The sequence below is a fragment of the Tupaia chinensis genome, unplaced genomic scaffold (genome assembly GCF_000334495.1).
Source record: "Tupaia chinensis unplaced genomic scaffold, TupChi_1.0 Scaffold145916_1, whole genome shotgun sequence".
Classification (NCBI taxonomy): Eukaryota; Metazoa; Chordata; class Mammalia; order Scandentia; family Tupaiidae; genus Tupaia; species Tupaia belangeri.
Window position 1 is genome coordinate 1,839,128 of NW_006205774.1, and position 10,316 is coordinate 1,849,443.

Here is a 10,316-nt window from a genome sequence, read left to right on the forward strand (position 1 = left end):
TATTATATATACGCTGCCAGAGCATGTTTATGCTTACCAGAGAGAGTAAGCATCCCTAATAGGGCATGGTCACATTGCAGTACTCTTTTCCATTTCCCTATCCTGTCAGGATTTGAGGCACAGGCACATGACCGCCATGTTTTTTCAGACACCAGGGCAGGGATTCAAACTGTGGATGGCTAGTGGGAGTTTGACTCCCATGTACAGTCTTTAACCACAGTGCTGCATAGACAGGCCCCTATTCTTTTGTTTGTTTGTTTAGAGAGATATTTCACTATAGCACACTCATGCTTGCCAGAGAGACAGAGAAAAAGTGAGAAATCACTCTCCGGGGGGGGGATGGTAGCACCACAATCCCTTCTCCTCCGTTCTTGACTTGGGAATTGTGGCATGCACACACACACGCCTGATGTGAGTTTTAAGCTGCTGGGTCTAGGACTCGAACTGCAGTCAGTCATGTGGGAATCCACACCTTAAACACTACACCACCTGCTAGCCCCACCCTCTATTTATTTTTATCATTCTTTTTTTCTTACTTATTTCTAAATTTTATGCTATATTTCATTGCATAGTTTACACATTAGTATTTTATATTCATTATATGATTATCATAATATATGATTTATTCAAGGTTATCTAAATATATTGTTAATAGTTTTATTGACTCTCATTCTTAGAATTTTTTATTATGACCCACATTTTATTAAATTTAACAAATGGAGAAGGCCATTATCCTAAATTTGAGTTATCTACTTCCAGACTGAATGTTAGTTTAGAATGATAACCAGAGTGCTACTGACAAGCATAAATATGTTCAAGATCTTTAGGTAAATGTGGGAATTCTAGCTTCAACTTTTTCATATTACTTTGGGATCATTATTAGTATAATGATCTCTGGTTGCTAATGTCTTAAGGGAAAACATTTAATGTTTTATATTTTCTTTGTCTCTTATCTTTCTAAAGTTTAAGCTCATTATTTGTTCATGTTTTAATCTTCAGAAGTTTTCTTTACATTTTAGTAAACTTAGTACTAACATTCAATTTTTTTGTATGTGGCCATTTGTGCAGAGGCTTAATATACTGTAGTGAGGAAAGAGGAGCTCTACAGTATTGTCTAAATACATGAACTACAAAGAAAGGATTGGGTAGGATTAGAGGGTTTCTAATCTCAAATTTGTTATTCTATTTCAGAGAATTGGATCCATTGTTACTCTAAAATTCCACTTTCTAGACCAATAAAAATTATTTTCTTTCTTAACAATCATGTCAGTAGACAAGGAAAACACAACTGCCAATGTATTAAACTTATATTTTTGAGAGTATGGCCATAACCCGAGTATTGCTTCAGGAGTGTTGGCTGAGCAGACATTTAGTTTCATCCTTTATTTCTCAAACCTGAGTGGTGGGGGGAGCTTCTTTCATGTTTTCCTTTTACTCATCATGATAGGTTGTTTTTTTGTAGAAGTTAATGAATGAGAGAGAATAAGAGTAAATATGAAGAAAAGTTCTGCAATGAAAGCTATAGACTAATAATAATGAGCAAGGTAGGATTTTTTAACCCCTTGCTAAGGAAAGAATAACAGATCCTAGACCAAAAGGGTTTTGGTGAAATTAATACATACCACTGTATCTCATATAAATATTTCAACATTTTTCTTTCCCCAAATTCTCTTTGAACCTACATGTTAAGATATATGCTATAGGGACCAGCAGTTAGCATTATGGCTATGTCGCTGAACTCCCATGTAGTCAACCGCAGTTCGAGTCCTGGACCCAGTGACTTAAACTCACTCTGAGCGTATGTGTGTGCATGCCCAAGATCCCAAGAGGAGAATGAAGGAGAAGGGATTGCGGTGTGGCCATCCCCCTTGGGGGGTGATTTCTCGCTTTCTGTCTCACTGTCTCTCTCTTTCTCTCTGGTGAGCGCACGTGTCCTATAGCAAAAACCTCTCCATAAAAAAAAAAGATATATGCTATAAAAATTAAGATACACACACACACTTCCAGATTCTTTGCTCGTTTTTAAAGCTCTTTATATATCTAAATCTGGAATAATGCTTTTCTTCTATGGGTATTATTCAGTATATACTATTAAATAAACATACAATTATATTAAATTGACATCTATATGTTCACCATAATCTCATTACTTGAACATAAAGAGTTCTGGTTAAATAAATGTATACTTTCTATATAGATTTGAGAAAGTTAAGTATGTAAGACTAAATCTTTCTAAGTAAAAGTTTACATGTTAACTATAATTTAACCAGAAACATAAATTAAAAGATTCATAACAGAACAATTTTGTTTTTCCATTTCTATATAAAGGAGTTTGTTTTACAAGCAAAGTAACAAATGGTTTAAAACAATCTTCTTGTTGCTAGGCTCTTAGGTACCTAAATAGACCTTATACTTTTTTAGGTTTAAGCATAACAAACTGAAACATTAAAAAATGTTGCTTAGTAAAATAAGAAGGTGACTCACCACAAAAATGAGAATTTCTCTTTCTTGGTAGTTTTTTCTTTTTCAGAGCTTTTATATTTGCATTTACTCTTCATTTAACTTTTAAAGCACTACTATAGATGAATGTTAAAACAATAGCAAGTAGGGAGCATATTATAATTATAGTCCTTCACTCATTTCATTCACTACTACATATAAAATGCCAGCAATGAGTCTTATTTCTCGGCCCCATTAAGAGGTTTGACACTGAACACCACCTCAGGGATGATGTTCATCATCCTCACATGCTTCTCCATTATAATGGTGCCATCCCTCCTGATTTGGATCAAAGTCCACCAGTTCTACCTGGGCCATTTCATCAGTCTCATCTACTTCTTTTCTCTCCAGTTAACATTTTTCCAGCAAAGAGAGTTTATCAGGAGACAGAAAGCCATTCTCAGGGACATTTACCTTAAATTAAATGATTAGATGACTCTTTTCATATGGACTATGATAAATTGATCTGCCTTCCTTTAACGTACGCTTGATACCTCTATGCTTGACAATCTGACCTGAATGAGAGGTGATGACTATGGTTCGGTTGTCAAGAGTGAACATTGGCTTCTGGAAGCCACACAATGCTTCAGCCAGTTGTATGTCCACACACATGAAAAGATCTTTTCATTGAGTAAAGACAGCATGATCTTTCTGCTCTAGTACAATGATAATATCTCCTGACTCTAGTCCCTGTTCTTGGTCTCCTTCACCATGGAATGATATCTTCTAGCCATCTTTCACACCTTTGTCATTATGAACTTCGAGAATCATCTTCTCTCAAACTGTCTTTCTTCCGTTGACACTTTTACATCTATCTTTAGGACTGACCGGGTTCCCCATGGCCTTGGCACTCCATGCATACAGACTGAATTTGCTGAGCCATTCCAGGTCCTGTCTGATGAATTTGTATTTGCGTTCCAGTAGCTAAGCAATTGAGACAGCACTCTGCTGCTCCTTTCTTGCCACCTCGGCCTTCACATTTGTCACCAATCGCATTCTGTCATAGGGTCAATTTTCTGGTTGCACCATTATACAAATCTTCGAAGGTTGCTGACTGCTGATGTACAACATTTTTACCTTTTTCCTTCTCTCTGTAGCCTTTCTCTGCCACCAAAAAACATATCAAAGACATCCATTGGGAAGCCAAAAACACCACCTGCTCCACCCTTTTTAATTGCCTGCTCTCCTCCTTTGTCATATAAATCCTTTTTCTTCGCATCAGAGAGAACTTCATAAGCTTGAGAAATCTGTTTAAACTTCTCACCTTCATTGGATTCTTGTCAGGGTAGCACTTCAAGATCAATTTCCTATAAGCCACCTTCAATTCTTCCTGGGTAACATTGGATTTGACTGCCAAAACATCATAGTAAGTGGATTCTTCCACCATTTTCTATAGACTGAGAGCAGGCTGAGGCTGGCATGGAAGAGCAGCAAAGCACATGTAGCTGTGTGCAGCTCAGACAGCCGTTGCTTCTCAACGTCTGAGCATTCTGGAAATCTCTCCCTAGGAGAAAGAAGTTCTTAATATTGTGTTAAAAAAAAAAAAAAAGTAACTTCCTCATGAAATATTATAACCTTTTAAAAATCCTCTAATTGAAAGTAATATCTTACCTATGCTATTAAATCTTTCTCTAAAATTATATCTAACCCTTAAGATATGCTCTTAGAATAGATGACTTATCATTTCCTGATTGTTATAAATAAGCCATTTTATTGTGTAATATTTTAATTATTTCTATCAAATAGTAAATATAAAGTGTGTGATTTTGCTGCATTATACAATTATATGTGTATATATTAAGTTTAAAGAAGTTCATTCAAATGTTAGGAAAATCCTACCTAGTAGTATAGATAAAATGGTAAATAATATTTTATTCAAACTGGATTTTCAAAAGACCTGAGTGATAATCCTGTTTATATTGCTCAAATGATTAGGGCAGACCCCATTCTGACATGTCTGTTTCCCCACTTACATGACAGGAATTCTTCTGTGGTTAAGGCATTTAGAAACATGAAGATCTAATATTTGTGTGTTTATGTGAATGTATGTAGCTTTGAAGTGTCAATAAGGATGGGGCTGTTATTGAACTATATATACATATATATATATATAGGTATATATACTTCTGGAGTAGTAAAGGCCAGTATAGATGTGGATTTTCTAGAGTAGTAAAGGCCAGTATAGATGTGGATTTTATTTGGTTTCATATGCCATGTGCGTGTATGTTGGTTGGAAGATGCTGTTTTAACAAGAGTTTACCATGATCAAGATGCAGAGAAATCTATTAAGAGGGCAGTATAAAATAGTTTGGACTAAAGATGACACTACTTCAGGCCAGCTGGCGGCATGGTGTTAAGGTGGATGAATCCTACATGACCAGCTGCACAGTTTGAGTCCTGGTTCTAGGAACTTGCAAAACACTGGGCATGTGTCCAAAATAGACAGGAAGGAGAGATGGAGAGGAGATTGCAACCATGACCATGCCTCATGGGGATTATTGACTCACTTTCCCATTATCTATTTCATTGTCAAGAGAAAGAATGCATGAGCATTCTAGCAAAATTCAAAAATAAAAAGTGATACTTTGGGGCCACCAGGTGGTGTTGTGGTTAAGGTGCTGAACTCCCATGTGTTGACCTTCATTTGAGTCCCAGACCCAGTAGTTGAAATTCACACTGGGCATGTTTGCAGGCATGCCCAAAATCCCCAAAAGGGAATAGAGAAGAGACTGCAATATGATCACCCCCACCCTTGGGGGGTGGTTTCCTACTTTCCCTCTCTCTGTGTTTCTGGTGAGCTCACATACCCTATAGCAAAAATTGCTCTTAAAAAACTAAAAAAAAGTGATACTTTAAGAAATTGAAGGTTTGTAGATTTTCTCAGCAAATGTTGGTCTATGACTTTTTTTTTTCAAACTATATAAAAAAATCTGGGGCCAGCAGGTGGTATGGTGCGTAAGGTGTTGGACTCCCATTTGGCTGACTTTAGTTCATTTCGCAGACCTGGCAACTTGCTTTTTTTTAATCTCTCTCTCTGTCTGTCTCTGTCTGGTGAGCACATGTTCCCTATAGCAAATTAAAAATAGTAATAAATAATAATAAAGTTAAACAATTCTTAAAACAATCTTTATCAAACATCATGGCTAAGTTTTACTGACAGTGATGGGCTGTGTTAGTGGTATAAGAGTAAAATGCTGTTGAGGAGGTACTGGATCCACGTCAAGGATGCCATTCAAGTCCCGGGTTAACCTGTGTGAGCATGGTGGGGGTCCATGGTTCTAGCCAATTGCAAAGACTGGAGGGGACTCATGGCATGAGAACATATTGGAGGTGTTGTGTTTGTCCTTGTAACTGTCTCTCACTCTCATGAAAGAAATAAGTAAACTCATTAAAAGAATTTATTGGAAGTGATAAACAGATTGTGAATATATGGAATGAAACTAAAATTAATTAGGAAAAAGTGTGGATAGCTCAGCAAGAAACACCTAATACTTGACAGCATATGCATTTTTAATAAATCAAAACAAGAATAGTTCTTACCAATATCCATACATGAATCATATTTTATCTATTAATAGCATAATAATATATTAAATCGAGATGCATATTTATTTTGATACATCTAAAAGGAAAATATTTAATTTTACACCACCACAGTAATACTAATACCAAATACTTTCCCCTTGAAATTTATTTTAAGATAGTTATAGGTATATAAAACTGCAAGAGACAATTGTAACTTGGATATCCTAATTTACTTATTTACCTGGCATGTATATATTATATGTGATATTAATAAGTGATGAAAGAATAAGGATTTTACTAAAGCTGAATGATGACTAAAACACCATAGACATTAATTAGTTGAAAAATTGATGTTTAATATTACCTTGCTTTTTCATTTATCTTCATCTATGTCTAAAAAGATTGGATTTCTGTTAAAACAATATTTAAAGTTTTGTTTATTTGCTTCTATTAGTGGAACGTGTTCAGATTTAATTGGTTGGTGTATATACTTGTATGTGTGTGACTATGTGGAGAAGAATTACCATAATTACTAATGATCTTGAATATTATTTTTTCTTTTTCCTTTTTTTTTGGCATGCGCTCACCAGACAGACAGAGAGAGACAAAGAAACAGAAAGCAAGAAATCACCCCCCCGGGGGGATGGCCACACCACAAGCCCTTCTCCTCCATTCTCCTCTCGGGATCTTGGGCACGCATGCACACACGCCTGGCGTGAGTTTAAGCCACTGGGTCTGGTACTCGAACTGAGGTCGACTATATGGGAGTCCAGTGACATAACCATTACGCTAACTGATGGTCCCACAATCTTGAATATTTTTAAAAGATGTAATTTCAGTATGTTTATTTGTAATGAAATCATCTATTGTAAATAAATTGATAATTGACGTGTATGTTGGTTGGAAGATGCTGTTTTAACAAGAGTTTACCATGATCAAGATGCAGAGAAATCTATTAAGAGGGCAGTATAAAATAGTTTGGACTAAAGATGACACTACTTCAGGCCAGCTGGCGGCATGGTGTTAAGGTGGATGAATCCTACATGACCAGCTGCACAGTTTGAGTCCTGGTTCTAGGAACTTGCAAAACACTGGGCATGTGTCCAAAATAGACAGGAAGGAGAGATGGAGAGGAGATTGCAACCATGACCATGCCTCATGGGGATTATTGACTCACTTTCCCATTATCTATTTCATTGTCAAGAGAAAGAATGCATGAGCATTCTAGCAAAATTCAAAAATAAAAAGTGATACTTTGGGGCCACCAGGTGGTGTTGTGGTTAAGGTGCTGAACTCCCATGTGTTGACCTTCATTTGAGTCCCAGACCCAGTAGTTGAAATTCACACTGGGCATGTTTGCAGGCATGCCCAAAATCCCCAAAAGGGAATAGAGAAGAGACTGCAATATGATCACCCCCACCCTTGGGGGGTGGTTTCCTACTTTCCCTCTCTCTGTGTTTCTGGTGAGCTCACATACCCTATAGCAAAAATTGCTCTTAAAAAACTAAAAAAAAGTGATACTTTAAGAAATTGAAGGTTTGTAGATTTTCTCAGCAAATGTTGGTCTATGACTTTTTTTTTTCAAACTATATAAAAAAATCTGGGGCCAGCAGGTGGTATGGTGCGTAAGGTGTTGGACTCCCATTTGGCTGACTTTAGTTCATTTCGCAGACCTGGCAACTTGCTTTTTTTTAATCTCTCTCTCTGTCTGTCTCTGTCTGGTGAGCACATGTTCCCTATAGCAAATTAAAAATAGTAATAAATAATAATAAAGTTAAACAATTCTTAAAACAATCTTTATCAAACATCATGGCTAAGTTTTACTGACAGTGATGGGCTGTGTTAGTGGTATAAGAGTAAAATGCTGTTGAGGAGGTACTGGATCCACGTCAAGGATGCCATTCAAGTCCCGGGTTAACCTGTGTGAGCATGGTGGGGGTCCATGGTTCTAGCCAATTGCAAAGACTGGAGGGGACTCATGGCATGAGAACATATTGGAGGTGTTGTGTTTGTCCTTGTAACTGTCTCTCACTCTCATGAAAGAAATAAGTAAACTCATTAAAAGAATTTATTGGAAGTGATAAACAGATTGTGAATATATGGAATGAAACTATAAAATTAATTAGGAAAAAGTGTGGATAGCTCAGCAAGAAACACCTAATACTTGACAGCATATGCATTTTTAATAAATCAAAACAAGAATAGTTCTTACCAATATCCATACATGAATCATATTTTATCTATTAATAGCATAATAATATATTAAATCGAGATGCATATTTATTTTGATACATCTAAAAGGAAAATATTTAATTTTACACCACCACAGTAATACTAATACCAAATACTTTCCCCTTGAAATTTATTTTAAGATAGTTATAAGTATATAAAACTGCAAGAGACAATTGTAACTTGGATATCCTAATTTACTTATTTACCTGGCATGTATATATTATATGTGATATTAATAAGTGATGAAAGAATAAGGATTTTACTAAAGCTGAATGATGACTAAAACACCATAGACATTAATTAGTTGAAAAATTGATGTTTAATATTACCTTGCTTTTTCATTTATCTTCATCTATGTCTAAAAAGATTGGATTTCTGTTAAAACAATATTTAAAGTTTTGTTTATTTGCTTCTGATTAGTGGAACGTGTTCAGATTTAATTGGTTGGTGTATATACTTGTATGTGTGTGACTATGTGGAGAAGAATTACCATAATTACTAATGATCTTGAATATTATTTTTTCTTTTTCCTTTTTTTTTTTTTTTTTTGAGAGGTTTTCACACTAGGGCGCCTGGGCGCACAGACAGAGAGAGACAAAGAAACAGAAAGCAAGAAATCACCCCCCCGGGGGGATGGCCACACCACAAGCCCTTCTCCTCCATTCTCCTCTCGGGATCTTGGGCACGCATGCACACACGCCTGGCGTGAGTTTAAGCCACTGGGTCTGGTACTCGAACTGAGGTCGACTATATGGGAGTCCAGTGACATAACCATTACGCTAACTGATGGTCCCACAATCTTGAATATTTTTAAAAGATGTAATTTCAGTATGTTTATTTGTAATGAAATCAGTTTTTCTATTGTAAATAAATTGATAATTGATAACAAAAAGAAAAACATGGACAAATCATAAATGTACAGATCAGTACATTTTTTCAAATGGAACATATCAGTGTGTGCATGCATGACCAAAATCCTGAGAGGAGAATGCAGAGGGATTTGGGGGTGACCATCTGCCCTGCAGGGTGCTTTCTCACTTTCCTTCTCTCTCACTCTCCCATTTTTCTGTGTCTCTGTCTTCAGTGAGCACAGGTCCCCTACAGCAAAAAGTAAAACCCAAACAAAATCAGAGGGTAGTTGGCTGAGATAACCACGAGTAGATTCACTCACTACTTCAGCACTACTGGTTAGGATATAGTACAATGTTAAATTAAAGATAGCGCATCTAGGATCCAATCAACACTTTGTGAAAAACATAACATGAGTTCCAGCCACGATGGCACAGGACCACATCAGAGGTCTGGCTCAATTCCTGGTCTAACCCACAGGCAAGGTGTGGAAGCTTGTGCCTACCATTCCAGTAAGGAGGCTGAGAAAGGAGGATCAGTCAGGAGCTGAAGGTTGCCCTAAGCAACAAAACGAGGCCCTATCTACAATAAAAAGCAAACACACACACGCAGGAGAGTACTTGCAAATGTTTATGGAAACCATGGAATTTAAGTATGACTTTATTTGATGTAATAAATTTTGAAATTCATTTTTTTCATTATGTGCATATCTCATGAACATTTTGAAGATTTCTTCATATATAAAAGCATGAAAGAACTTTAAAATAAGTTGACGTTATTAATGTTAATAATATACATGAATTGTAAAGGAAATAATGTTATTACTTCTATTTCTATCTCAACTTCAATGTTTTTTGTTATAGTAAAGTTTCTTTGAAGAAATTTAGTTCATTGATTGTGCATTTATTAATTTATTAAATTTTAAAAGGCGCAATTTTTGTGCCAGTCTCTTCTGTAAGAGTAAGAGATTAAAAGTATAATAAAATATTGGGACCAGCAGTTAGCATAATGGCTATGTCGCTGGACTCCCACGTAGTTGACCACGGTTCACGTTCTGGACCCGGTGGCTTGAAACTCACGCCGGGCGCATGTGCGTGCATGCCCAAGTTCCCAAGAGGAGAACAGAGGAGAAGGGATTGCGGTGTAGCCATACCCCCTGGGGGTGGGGTGGGGTGATTTCTCGCTTTCTGTCTGTCTGTCTGGCGAGTGCA

The 10,316-nt window shown here is 36.5% G+C and overlaps 1 pseudogene; it reads right to left on the reverse strand.

The window, feature by feature from the left end:
* Nucleotides 1-2,694: 2,694 nt before the first annotated feature.
* LOC102487843 (dnaJ homolog subfamily A member 1 pseudogene) lies at nucleotides 2,695-3,886 on the reverse strand (annotated as a pseudogene).
* Between the last annotated feature and the right edge of the window lie 6,430 nt (nucleotides 3,887-10,316).